The sequence below is a fragment of the Hesperophylax consimilis genome, chromosome 20 (genome assembly GCF_061612785.1).
Source record: "Hesperophylax consimilis isolate HC1 chromosome 20, BYU_Hcon_1.0, whole genome shotgun sequence".
Classification (NCBI taxonomy): Eukaryota; Metazoa; Arthropoda; class Insecta; order Trichoptera; family Limnephilidae; genus Hesperophylax; species Hesperophylax consimilis.
In genome coordinates, this window is record NC_142855.1 from 7,375,930 (window position 1) to 7,385,527 (window position 9,598).

Below are 9,598 nucleotides of genomic sequence, written 5' to 3' on the forward strand. Positions count from 1 at the left end.
CATAATGCCTAGATCAATAATTTTACTAACACAAATTAAATTTTCATCATTTAATGAACATTGAAAAAAAAAAGGATTACTTATTTTGGAAAAATGAATGAACTGGCATTTAATTTTTATTAATAATATTTTCAGGAAAAAAAGAACAACACAGGTACAATACAGTGTACTTTAGGAAGCAAGAGGATAATTCAGTTTGTTGATATCCTTTATTTCTTATAAATATATATATATATACCTAACCAGACTTTAAATATATTTAATTTTAATATGTATCAGACCAGGCCAGGCCTTTATATATATATACTACGTTTGTTTAAAGAATTATAATAGTTCCCTTTGAAATATCGCAGCAGAGCTGCGGCCTGGTCCCCAAAATCTCCAAGTGCGTCTTCTGTTTCCTGGGAGAGAGGGCTGCCGTCGGACCAATGTAGCTCGAAATGCCCTTCGTCTTACCTAGAAAAAGACAAAATTTGAGACCAATGATTACACTATTCTAATATTATACACATGTTTATTAAATTATTATTTTTTAATTTTATGGATAAAATGAATTAAAAATATTTTAAGAAAAAAGGGGACATTTACATTTCACCATAGTTATTGTTTGTGATTGATTCAATGTCGAACTTTTGAACCTTCTTATATGGGAAAAATCGTGTTTTTTGCAGTTTCTGCTGAATTTGTAGGGACTGAAAACAAAACTTCTTTAGCGAATTCCACTGTAATATAAATTAGTTGTATACCTTCAGAATATTCTTCAAATGAGTATTCCACACTGTTGAAGCGTACTTACGACATCTCGTCGCTTTAATTTGTTTTTATCCAACAGACCAAAACGTAAATCGGGAGAAATAGCGCTTCAAAGTTTTTTTTTACGAATTTATACAAAAACGAAATTAGTTAAATTCTAAGCTTACTTAAATGATTTAAAATGATAGAAATTATTATTTTTTAGTAAAATTCGTTCGAAATGTTTAAAATTACGCAGAAAACAAGTTTTTAATTTAGATGTAGGACAAAGTGTTGAATAAACACGCTTGGAATGTTTAATTTTGGTGGACTTAACACAAACTGCATCTTAAAAATATAATTTTAATTTTTCAATTGTATCGTATTAATAAATGGTTTCTGAGAACAACTGCAGACTTAACTTAATTTTGCCTAAAATGGTCTGTTGGACAAAAACGAACTAGAGCGACGATCTTATAAATATTATTTAAAGAATAACAAATTAAAATGTTAAATATTATTGCCACAGAACTAGAAGTTATCCAAACTATCTTGCAAGGGTTTGATATAATTTTCACAGCGTTGTCGTCAGCAAACTTCGTGGAAAATTCTGGTTAAATCGGAATAAGGTACTTACATGATGCAATTCTGGAGAGGTTTAAATGACCTTGTTTGATGTAATCGTGGCCTTGTTCAGCAGTTTTAACATCCTAATACGTGGTATGGGGTCGCGTCGGAATACGGATAGGTCTAAAAAGGAAAAGAAATTAAATTATTAGCCAATGAACTACATTCAGGAATCAGGAACATTGTATTAAAGAACGAAAGGTTGGCATTTGTATTCAACAACGGCAACGGGTCCTATTTTCGATTGGTGGAGATAGATTGGTGTATTTTAAGATGTCTGGAAGATTAAGCGTTGGCAACGCATTTTTTTAATCCCAGTAGTACCGTATGTTTGCTTTCAATCGCGAAATGACACACACACACAAACGCACTTCTTGCTAGCACCGGATTATCGAATCGGTCGAATAGAATATCCGTCTGAGCAACCTTTCACACAACACGGCATTAATTTATCACCTTGAAGAATTTTAGCACGCAAACTTATTCTTAGATGGGTAAAAGAAAATTCAAAATATTTAAAAACTTGTACTGACTTTAACCTTAGAAATGGCGTCTTGGAAATTACCGTTAATTTTTATCGGAGCATAACGCTTGCATAGCTTCTTTTTCTGTTACAGGAGTCGCTTGGTAGAGAGCGAGAGATCAAACAACAATTTTTGATCTGAGCCAATGAGATGTGAGCTTTCAGTCACAACAGCTTTGTATAAAAGAAAATGGGTTGGGGACGACTCGACCCATCAGGGTTACAAGGTCAGACGGGAGATATACGCCCCTGGTCAGATGGGAGCGATGGGAGATATACGCCCATAAATGAACCACTCACTATACGCCCCTTCTGTCAGCCAAACTCGAAACAGCTGTTGATCAGTGTAGCCAGATATAAGGCGTCAACATTATATATTAAAAATAACGTGGAACTTGATTTGATCTCAATACAACTTTTCTTAATCTAACTCATTACGCTTACGTAGGCCTTGCATTCGCTTATTACCCGCGCCATCACAACACATCCCCAGTAAAAAAATCTATATATACTGATTTCAAACAGATAATTTTCATTATAATAGAAATGCTATCTTGGGACGGTACTAAATCGTCAAAAAATGGCAACACTTTGAACATAACCAAATATCACATTTATGAAAGCATCTGTCACGGAAATTTTCAAGATTGATCAATTTGAGATTATCATAAGTTATCGGTAAGTTCGAATGCCCTGTGTCTAACGCGAAGTAACTTAACTTTTACCTGGCTATATCGATATTTTGTCAGAGGGAATGGCGGATTGACTATACGATAATGTCACTTTAAATAGAGATACGGAGGATTAAATCATCGGATTCTGCCAAATCTTTCTCAATTATCTTAACTTTAAGTTTTATTCAGTCAACATTATATATTTTATCTAATTATTTATAATGTATACACCCAATTAGGTTACAATACATCAAGACTCGTTATTGTCTGACAAAGTCTGAAAATCAGTCTGACAAATTCTGATAAAATGTGGCAGGAAAAACACTCCTATGAGTAAATTCTTAATTCTGTCCATGTGTGGCTAAGATGTACATTCAAAGAATATTTCCGAATAAAACGATAGCGGGCTGCGTTTTGAAATTTGCATCGGATATATTTTACGTCACGGGCGTGACTAATATAGACTTACTCGCTTACACTATAAGATGAACATGGAATACTGTACGAGATCGACTGCTATTAGGTTGTCCTCATTATACTTATGTGTTGCTACTTTCACTATTTCACTTTCTCGTATGGCACTGAAAATATTAATATCTGAAAACAATCGAAATATATATTTTTCACAATAATAAAATAATTTTAGTGTTTTACGAATGAAATTTTGTCTGTTGGCTTTTTATAGTGGTTGTGGGAAATAAATTACGCACAAAGCTTTTTTATAGTGTTTGTCGGGTAGTAAAAACATTTTCTCATCACGTATGAGGGCATAATGGCACTTTGTAACTCTATTTACTTAGATGTTGCACACGACATGAAATAGTAAGAATAAAGAAATTCTAGTCACAACCTCTTGAGGGTACCAAGCCTTAAAAGCAAGTCACTAGAAAAACACTGACGAAACAAACGGAACAGTATGCAGGGTTGGTAGTCCCGCACACTTTCACGTTGGTTTCATCTATCTACAGCTACAAAATCGAAATAAATCCAGTTTCGCTTTTATCTTGCCACTTTGAGATTTCTACAGCGCGTCTATGTGTTTGCATACACCTCATTGTTCTTACAAAATATTTCGATTGAAATAAAATATTCAAATCTCTTCCAAATAAGATTTTCGTTCTTAATGTAACGTTCTGTTTCTGTAGGTTTCAGTTTTATTTTTGGGCTAGAACCAAACCATAATCCTACCACAGTCTTACCATGGATCTACTGAATCCAGAGCGTGTCTCCATCAAGAAGGAACCAGGGCCACAGGAAGAAGACGGTTGTGAAATGCCGTATGGGGATATGTATTTCGACTTATCAGATGTAAAGAAGGAATGCTTACAGCATGCAGAGAGTACTCGGAAAACCTGTAAGTTGCAATGCTTATGTCAAAAACTGTTTTGCATAAAATTTCGATGCTAGTAATCCATGTCAGTTTTGAGTTGCCCAGGCAGGCCATAATTTTTGTTAAGAAGTACTTGTTTTTAATAATAATAATAATAATAATTGGATAATTTGTAGAGCGCCGTTTTTGTGAAAAATCACCTCAAGGGCGCTGTACAATTCATTTCCTAGGATCTACATTTGTTACTTAGAAAATATACCAAAACATACTTACCTGGCAAGTCACTTCCAACAAACACACTTATATTAAAAAGTTTATGCTTATAAAAGATTGAACTGCACGCAGAGGACACTACATCAAAAAACACTGGTCGTCGCATAATCTTAAGTCTGCTATAGTTTTTATTTTAATTTAAATGTATTTTAACTGTCTTAAAGGCCTACAAATTGTTAGTTGTTATCATTTTTATTTATTTATTTTTAATTATTATTGTTATTTATTTTATTTTATTTTTAGTATTTTTTACATTTTGTTAATTTAAATTTAAATTGCCGTCAACTGTGAAAGTGGAGGTTTCTGAATTTATGGATACGACTGTCTGAAAAGGTGCGTTTTAAGTTTAGACCTAAATTCTGTCGAGTCTGCGATCATTCTCAAATCATGTGGCAGTCCATTCCAGGCTTTAGGTCCTGACACGGCAAAAGCACGCTCACCGAACTTTGTATCTGGTGTGCGCTTTGGTTCCTTCAACCTTCCTATAGCTGATGACGTTGCTGACCTAAGAGTTGACTGTCGGGAATTGGAATCTTCTGGAATACACAATTCTGATAAATAAGCCGGAGCCATTCCGTTAAGTGACTTAAATACCATCCAGCATACCTTGAACTGGATTCTTTCAGGACATTTGAGCCAGTGCAGATTTTTGAGATGCTCTGAAATGTGGGAGTATTTAGATACTCCGGTGATAAGCCTTGCCGCGGCGTTGAAAACGGATTGTAATTTGTTGATTTGACATTTAGGGAGACTTGCATATATTCCGTTGCAATAATCTAGACGTGAAACAACATATGAATTGACTAGCAATTTAGTTGCCTCTGTTGGCAGGTTTCTCCGCACTGCTTTAATTTGCCTTAATTGAAAGAACCCCGTGCTTACAGTTCTGTTCATCTGAGTTTTAAGGGAAAAATTAGCGTCCAAATTGACACCCAGTAATTTGATGCACGTTTTTGGAGTGATGTCACTTCCGGAAATGGTTATTGGGGAGTTTTCAATGTTATGCTGACGTCTGCTTGTAGCAGTCCACAGAAACTCAGTCTTTGTGGGATTCAGTTTCAATCTATTTGAGGTCATCCAGCGAGTAATTGCTTCTATACACTCAGTTATACGAATTTTTAGACTGTTTATTTCTTCTGGTAAGCAGTAAAAATAAACTTGCTGGTCATCAGCGTAGCAGTGAGATAGAAGGCCGAATGATTCTATTATTTTAGCGACATCATTTGTGAAGAGGATGAAGAGTAGTGGGCCCAGAACGGACCCTTGGGGTACTCCAGATGAAAGGGTTGCATAATTTGATTGGTTTTTTCCCACTTTTACGGCTTGTAAACGGTTGGCCAGGTACGATGTCAGCCAGGTCTTAACATGACAGTTTAAACCAAATGATTCATCTAATCGTTTAATAAGAAAGTCATGGTCAATCGTGTCAAATGCAGCACTCACGTCCAAGACTGAAAGAAGTGCCAGTTTACCCGACTCAATGGCAGTAGTTATGTCCGACAAAACACGTAGTAACCCGGTTTCTGTGGAGTGGAACCGTCTATATGCAGATTGGTATTTAGTTAATAATTCATTTGAATTTAAGTGACATATGACCTGTGAGGCAGCGATTTTTTCTAATATTTTTGATATAAAAGGCAGATTTGAAACGGGTCGGTAATTTGAAAGATCTTCAGCGTCCAGTTGTGGTTTTTTTAATAATGGAGTTACGATAGCTGATTTAAGGGATTTTGGAAAGTCACCAGTGCTAAGTGACTTATTGAAAAGATGAACTAAAAAGGGAGCAATTTCATTGCAACACTTTTTCAGTAGCCACGTTGGAATAGGGTCGAGCGAACACTGCTTGTTCGGTGAAGTAAGAATCAATTTCCTTACTTCTTCTAGGGATGTAGGTTTGAAGGCAGAAAGGTTTTCTCTATTGCATTTAGTAAAATACGGTGGTGGAGCGTAGGTTGTTAGGGCTCGTATTGACTCAATTTTGTCAAGGAAAAACTTGGAGAAGATTTCCGGAGCTATGTCGATTGTATTTGGTGCATGGACATCAGCAATGACTGTCTTAACCGAGTTCCAAAGACTACGTGGATTTTGACGCTCTGAAGTGATCCTATTTGTCCAATATTCAGACCTTTTTGAACGGATTAAGATCATGTACTCTTTTTGAGCCTGTATCCAATCGTTCCGTGATGTAACCCCCGAGTGTCTGTAGGACCTCTCCAATTTACGCATCAATCTCTTCTGGCTCCGACATTCTTCGTCAAACCAGGCATCAGATTTTCGTAGACGCCGAGTTTTTGTAGAAATTGGATCATATGTATTTAAAAGGGTTGAAAGGATGGTGTTATAATCTGCTGCTAGTTTGGTTGGCGACTCTGTTTCCCATGCGCTATGTGTAGAGAGCGGAGAAGCTTTTAGTTCTGACAGGAAGTCGTCAAAGTTAAAACCGCGCCATGCTCTTGATGTGATAGTAACGTAAGGAATTTTCGGTGGGTTAAAATCGATTTCTGCGCGAATAAGTCGATGGTCTGATAGTCCTACATCCACACTATCCGCTACCAAAAACGGACCGCTTGACTTTGAGATAAAAATGTCCAAAGTTCCGCCAGCATCGTGAGTTGGGGAATTAACCCATTGACGGCATCCGAAGCAGTCTAATAAATCAGTGAATTTAAGAGTATTTGGTGATTCTAGACGCTCTAAGTGAATGTTTATGTCGCCTGTTATGAAAATATTATCGGAAAGTCCCACAACTCGCTCGAGAAAACACGAAAATTCATTAAAAAAGTCCAAAGTGATTTGTTTTGAACCAGGCCGGTATAGGGTACATAAAATGAATGATGCTCCTGCAGACGAAACTCGGCATCCCAAGTGCTCAAAGGTTCGGTATGCACCAATTGACACCCTTGTTAAACGCAAGCCCTGGCGACCTAAAATCACGATACCCCCGTGATTTACGCTAGCGATGTTGTCATCCCGAGAAATTGTTGCTTTAGGTCGGGCTTCTTCTAGCACGACATAACCTAAAGCTCGGAGTCTCTTTATTGAAAAAGAGTCACTATTTTCGTGCCAAGTCTCAGTTATGGCCAGGACATGAAGATTCTGTTCGTTGAAAACCTCCCCTACCTCCTCTATCTTGTTATTGAGAGATCTAACATTCCAGGATCCTATACCTAGTTGACGGCTCTTAAAGTTGGCATGCCGTTGTATACAAGCATTAACTGTGTTATATTCTCTCTCCGGATTCGGGAGAATTTGAGTTGCTACTTTTCCCTGTTCTTCTGTTAGCGGTGACGTAACTATTTCGATGCTGTGTTCCAGATGTTTTTTCCTACTGCGTCCAGCTCTGCAACCACGAAACCTAATTTTACGGGTAGTTGTTTTAGTAATAACGCGTCCAAGGTTATACAGCGATATCTTTGCAGCTATTGCAGGGTCCAAATAAAAACTATCACTATTAAGTCTGAGTAGTGTGGCCCGGTCATATCCGACATTGTTTACAACCATCATAGCCCAAAGGATACCCTCATAAATCACTTACACGCACTTGAAACTGTTCACTAGTCTATCACCGTGCACATGTGGTAAGCATTTAAAACCGACGACCGATGCATTGCCTTTCACTGTGCACTTTTTGGATAACGTGGCAGATTTGAACTAAAGCATCGAGCATCATTTCTCTACCAATACAAAACTGTGTATAGAATGTGCTCAAGAGTAAATAGTAAATCCTCCTTGAAACGAACATACATCTGCGGTCCTTCTTATTTCCTAAATGAACGCTAAAAGCCTGTTCTCAAGATTCCCGTTTTTAAAGGGTATTAATCAATCGTATCATTTATAGTACATTTTTAAAATAAACTTTTTTTTGTAGTACTCTCCAGGAGATGGACGACTGTAATTGTTCTATTTTATAATGCACTTCGTCTGGACTTATCAATTGAGTATTTTTGATTGGTTTTTAGGTGGCATTAAAGTGGAGACTGTTAGCTTCAAGGTAGAACCAGGAACTCAAGAAGAAGATGGAGCGGCAATCCTTTTTATGGAAATTGACATAGACCTTCCGGATGTTAAAAACGAATGCCTTAAACGCCTTCAAAGAAAAACACAGAAAACAGGTAAATAAAGATTCGTGTTTCTATTTACATTTATTGAATTAATGATGCTTATACTTATACTTATTCGTACTGTTTTTCAGACTCATTGACTGATCAAAATACACGTTCTTTGGGAAAAAAATTCTCTTGTTCCCATTGTAAGTACTCCTGCAAGTCAAAGTCAGCGTTAGAACGTCACTTGCGGACTCACAGTGGAGAAAAACCTTTTTCTTGTTCCGACTGCAAATATTCATGTTCTCAAAAGGGAGCTTTGACGAGACACATGCTGACTCACAGTGGAGAAAAACCTTTTTCTTGTTCCTACTGCAATTATTCTTGTTCTCGAAGGGATCGTTTGACGAGACACATGCTTACTCACAGTGGAGAAAAACCTTTTTCTTGTTATAACTGCAACTTTTCTTGTTCCCAAGAGGGAATTTTGACGAGACACATGCTGACTCACAGTGGAGAAAAACCTTTTTCTTGTTCTATCTGCAACTATTCTTGTTCTCAAAAGGCATTTTTGACGAGACACATGCTGACTCACAGTGGAGAAAAACCTTTTTCATGTTCCTTTTGTGCTTATTCAAGTTCTCGAAAAGGAGATTTGACGAGACACATACTGAATCACAGTGGAGAGCGACCTTTTTCATGTTCCGTTTGCACTTATTCATGTTCTCAAAAGGGAGTTTTGACGAGACACATACTTACTCACAGTAGAGAAAAACCTTTTTCTTGTTCTAATTGCAACTATTCTTGTTCTCAAAGGGGAGTTTTGACGAGACACATGCTGACTCACAGTGGAGATAAACCTTTTTCTTGTTCTAACTGACAATATTCTTGTTCCATCCTGGAGAATTCCTTAATATCGCATTCCTGGAGAATGCCTAAATAACGATAGCGCACTTTGTTCATTAAATTTAATAAAATTATCCGATCGTAGAATAATTTCCGATTTAACCTGTTTGTTTTGAGTTTGTGTATTTCGGAAGTATGTTTACAAGAGATGGGAAGGCTGACAGAGATATTGAAATAAGGGTAAATGCAGGTAATTCCGTTAATGGAGGACTGAACGCCGTTGGCGCTAACAAAAAAATATCCAAAGAAGCGAAGTTAGCAGTCCACAACGGAGTGCTGATACCTACCTTGATGTATGGAAGTGAGGCATGGAACTGGCAAAGAAAGGATGAAAGTAGATTAAATTCTGTTGAAATGAGATCCCTGAGGCGTATGTGTGGTAAAACCATGTTTGATCGTGTGAGGAATGTGGAGATCCGCAAAGAGTGCAAGGCTGATGTAAGCGTAATGAGTAAGATTAAGAAAAGGACGCTTAGATGGTTTGGGCATG

At 37.0% G+C, this 9,598-nt stretch overlaps 1 long non-coding RNA gene across 1 annotated transcript; it reads right to left on the bottom strand.

The window, feature by feature from the left end:
* Window positions 1-316: 316 nt before the first annotated feature.
* On the bottom strand, window positions 317-2,162 carry LOC149414000 (uncharacterized). Its single transcript, XR_016304058.1, has 3 exons — window positions 1,925-2,162; window positions 1,370-1,482; window positions 317-456 (listed from the first exon to the last, which is right to left on the bottom strand). It is a non-coding gene; the product is annotated as an uncharacterized LOC149414000 (long non-coding RNA).
* Window positions 2,163-9,598: the final 7,436 nt, after the last annotated feature.